This window comes from Solanum pennellii, chromosome 7 (genome assembly GCF_001406875.1).
Source record: "Solanum pennellii chromosome 7, SPENNV200".
NCBI lineage: Eukaryota > Viridiplantae > Streptophyta > Magnoliopsida > Solanales > Solanaceae > Solanum > Solanum pennellii.
The window spans coordinates 41,680,806-41,686,137 of NC_028643.1; positions in this window are offsets into that span (position 1 = coordinate 41,680,806).

The window sequence follows — 5,332 nt, forward strand, 5'->3', positions numbered from 1 at the left end:
GTGTCACGTTCCGACACCAGGATAGTAATGGATCGGGTGTCACGTTCCGACACCAGGATAGTAGAGGATCGGAGTGTCACGTTCCGACACCAGGATAGTAAAGAGAATGATTCTTGAATTATGCTAACATACTCAGATTGTAAAAGAAACCTATTTCCCAAAAGAGTATGGTGTGGAAGCTTGAGTCCTCATGGATGTGTTTGGTGTTGTTATAAATGATTCTTATACTTGTTGCTATCACTTGTTAAGCATTTGGTTGGTTCGCTCACATAATAGGATAAGTGTGTGTGCCACTCGCGACCCGTTTTGGGTCGTGACACAAGAAAAATCAATACATTGAAAGAATGAAAAAACAATAAAATTGTATGAAATTTCATATACTAATAAAATAAAATAGCTTTAATTATATTTTAAAAAATAGAGAGTGAGGCTAAATAATATTTTTATTATTAAGCTACTAATATAATATCAAAAATTTTTAGTCAAGTCATATAAAAGTCAATAAAGCGAACGTGCTTGAATCACGCAACTCGAGGGGTGCCTGATCAACAGAATTTCTTACCCGATTTTTGATTTTGCTGACCATAAAATAAATAGTCAACTTTCTTTTGATTAGCGATTTAAATAAGGTGGCTCGGAACACTAAACTCAATTCCAAGTGGCGACTTTAAATATAAAATAATCCATTTTCAAAATGTCCCCTTAATTGGAAAATACTTTTTTCTCTCAAAACTACTATATTTGTTGGCATTTTGTACTAATTGTTTGTTTATTTACTGCTTTGATATTATTTGAACTACATATAAATTGTCTTCTCTCTTACACACTTTTGAGTTTTCAAATACCAATATGGGAATCGCAACAGCACACCTAACTTCTATCAAGATAGCTAGTGAATTTTTGGTCCATGGTGAAGGATTCTTAGTCTCACTTGTTTAGGATGGGGATCACCCATGCACAAAGCCGAAAAGCGCTACTACTGATGCGTTGCTACTCCCTAACTCGAGTTGTCCACTTGAGTAAGCCAGTCTAGACGCCTATCTCCTTTAGATTTTTGATTCGCACTAGAAGGCTCCGCTTATTTTACATACTTTGCATTTAACTTAAGTGACTTTAATCAAGAATTGAGTTCAAATAATTGCATTAGTAAACCTTTTTTCTTATATTTAAAAGTTTTTTTATATGTCCAATCTGAACGAACTATGCACACCTGATTCTCGATTCTATGAGATACGTATGCAATCTTTCTCGGATACGGTGATCCTTATTAAAAATGTTTAAGAAAAAGTATTTCTTATTAAAATAATATTACGTTTATAATTTTCATGAACTAACTTGATTCTTGAGTTGACAAGATACGTAGGCAACCTTATTGTGAGGTTCGATTCAACTAAGAAAAATATAAAAGTCCTTGTCACATAAACTGAGGCAAAAAAATAGATTTTTTTTATTTAACTTTTTTTTTTTGACTTGGTTGGTACCAACATGCTTAGGATGATGAATAAGAAAAAATAATAAAGTGTTAAAGTATTTGACAAGACATATCAACAGTGTTGTGACCAAAAATTTCTTTTGGTATCTCCTTATATATTTATGTAATGCTTGAGAAACTGTTTTATTTAATTAAGGTTAAAATAATTTCGAACTCATGTTTAATATGCATTGTGTGGTGAGCAAATTCAATGACACGGCTTTGTTGATCTAGAACTTGGCCTAAATGTTGGTTGAGACGAAATTTTGAGCAACATTTAACTTGGGAAAGGAATATAGACTTTCTTTGATTCGATTGTGCCTTTCAAGCCTACCGAATGACATATGATTCATAGAATTCCTATTTCAAGTTTTATTCAAATGACTTTGAGTACATAAATACACTATTCATTGTTCTTACCTCCCTGAGAGCACTATCAGCTAGATACACAGCGCCAAAGACCTTAGTTGGGTACCAAAATAAAAATCACAAATATGTGAAAGTTAAAAAAAATGACAAAGAAAAGCTAGAAAAAAATAAAATGAAAAATTTCCAACAAAAAGGAAATGACATGAGAAAATAAGAAGAAAATAAATGAGATAATCTTTCTAGAAAAACAAAGATCAAGTGCGAAAATAAAAAATATTGAGAGCATTGCTCAAATTTATGGATGGAATAATCAATTTATCCAAGTAAATATTCTGTATTTCCTTAAGCCAACATTACAAGCAAATGATAAGTCCTATTTGATCTCATTTTTTGTGTTCTCACATTAGTGGATTCTTACATTAGGGTCAAGCATATGATATCTCGATCTCATGCTTTAAACATTTTTCTGAGTGTGAATGACCTCTAAAATGTCCTAAGATCAGAACTCTTCTATTGTGGGGAAAGAGACTTCATTGGTTGCGAGAGCACTTGAAACATGAGGATATGAATAATTTTATCCCTTAACTTAGGCAAGATAAATTCATCTTGTAAATAATTAAGTATGTTTAAGATACCATTTGAAATTATATGAATTACTCAAAGTTGACTTCCACTTTGTCAAAAAGTAGTAGAAGGTGACTCACATGAATCATACTAGTTATTGGTATCAACTAAAACATTGTAACCATGAACTAATTCATTTCTCAAAAGATGTCTTTTATAGGAAAAATCAAGAGACAAAAATAAATTTAGACTTTAATGAACTACGTTTGACTTGATTCTTGTTATACAAGATACGTAAGCAGTCTGACAATAGGGCTGGATCTCACAAAATAAAATTTCATATCTTTGTGTAATAAATATTGGATCATTTAGAAAAAGTAAAAAAATGATAAATAAAAAAATTTTCAAAGTTCCTCAATTTAAAAATTAAGGCATAAAAAAAACTCTTATTTCTAGGGAATAAGCAGACTGGTTGCATCCTAACCTTAGAGAACAAACACTATCATATTCCATTTCTATGGAACAAACACCCTAATTGCATATATATCTTGCATTTTTCTTTTGGTATAAGTATTTCTCATTTATGCTAACAATTAATAATTATTATTTTTTCTGGTGCAAACTGGAAAAAAATGTTGTGGTGATTCTATTTAATGATTCCGTTAAGAAAGATCATTCTAAGTAATAGATTTAGTATAGCAAGACCCTCTTTAATAATGTGACTAGCAGGATCCTCCTAGACAATGGGATAGCAGGTTCCTCCTGAATAACGGGACTAGTAGGACCCTGCTGGATAATGGAAATAGCAAAACCCTCCTGAATAATTGGACTAGCAGGATCCTCCTCATAAAGGGATTAGCATGACCCTTCTAGATAATGGGACTAACGGGATACTCCTAGACAATGGGATTAGCAGGACCCTCCTGGATAATGGAACTATCAAGACCCTCCTCATAATAGGACTAGCAGGACACTCCTGGATAATGGGATTAGAAGTATCTTCCTGAATAATGGGATTAGCAGGACCCTTCTGGATAACGGGACTAGCAGGACCCTCCTAATAATGGTATTAGTAAGACCTTCTCAAATAATGGGACTAGCAGGACCCTAATGAATAATGAAATTAACAGGACCCTCATGGATAATGGGATTAGTAGGACTCTCCTGAATAATGAGATTAGCGAGACCCTCCTGGATAATAAGAGCAGAAGGGCCCTCCTCATAATGGGACTAGCAGGACCCTCATAGATAATGAGATTAGCAGGACCCTCCGGGATAATGCGACTAGCAGGACCTTCATACGTGATAGGATTAGTAGTTGCCTCCTACATAATGAGATTTAGTTATTTTCTCCTAGGATAAACACTTTTTAGTATGAGACGTTATTTTTATTTTCTCCTAGGATAAACAATTTCTAGTTTGAGATCATTATTTTTATTTCTCCTAGGATACACACTTTCTAGCCTGAGATAGTATATTTTTTATTTTTTTTTAGGATAAAGACTTCCTAATCTGAGACCGTTATTTTTTATTTTCTCCTTCTGAGACCTTTTTTTTTCTCCTAGGATAAACATATTCTAGTCTGAGACCATTAATTTATTTTCTCATAAGATAAAAACTTCCCAGTTTGACACGTTATTTTTTATTTTTCTCCTAGGATAAACACTTTCTAGTCTGAGACCGTTATTTTTATTTCCTGATATGATAAACATTTTCTAATCTGAGTCGTTATTTTTTTATTTTCTCCTAGGATAAACACTTCCTAGTTTGAGACAATATTTTTTATTTTCTCCTAGGATAAACACTTCCTAGTCTGAGACCGTTATTTTTATTCGCTCCTAGGATAAACACTTCCTAGTCTGAGACTGTTATGCTTTTTTTTCCTTGGATAAACACTTTCTAGTCTGATATCGTTATCTTTATTTTCTACTAGGATAAACACTTCCTATTCTGACACGTTATTGTTTTATTTAGGAAAAAATATTTTCATAATTTTTATACTTGTTTAGATTCGCCACTTAATTTTTGAGAAAAATTAAGAAGACTATTCTTCCAATTGACTAAAATGGAAAATCAAATTGAAAGAGTTTTAAATGGGTTCGGGGGTTCTTATTAACGTCTTAGGAAGGTTTTGAAAGCATCTAAAATGTGCGCTTACATGCGGTTATTCGACAACTAATTTGATTTGGCTTAAAACTTAACTTGATGTGAATCGAAGACAATTGGAATCCTTAAAAGGGTGAAAATTTACTTATCATCTGAGTGAGTTATTTGACTCGCAAAATATATTTATTATTTTAAGTCTATTTAAAGACGATCAATTTAATTTGGATCATCAAAACGAAATAGCGATTTGTGGAGATTTGAATTCTTTAACCTTAAAACTAACGACAATTAATTAACAAGCAAATAAGCGATAAAATAAAAGAGAAAGAGAGTCGGATTAAAATTCAATTTTTATTCGTATGGACCGGTATTTGGACCCATTTCATTTTGAGCTTTTGGCCCATTCCAACGGTACTTGTCCTAAACTAACCGAATAATAATAATACAACATGATAAGGGCTAACACCAAAAATAACAAAATACAATATTTGAAAAAATAAAAAGTGAGCCTTATGTGACGTCCCGCCATCCATTCAGGCTGAACGCCACCCAACTAAGCAGCCAGCAGGCGCAAGGGGACAGGCTGACCAAGCAGGCCAGCAGCAAAGGGGGCCAACAGCAGCTGAAGAGACAGCCGTTACAACTGTTTCAGCTGTTACGGCAGTTACAGCCGTTACAGCTGTTACACTTGGTAGTGGGGCGGCAGTTTCAGGAGTTTCAAGCCTTTGAGAGGCTTGTGCAGATCATGGGGCAGACTAGGAGCATCTAGGAGTCCTTTTTGGAAGACTTAGAAGCTTGTCTTGTAGGCATAGTCTTAGGAAC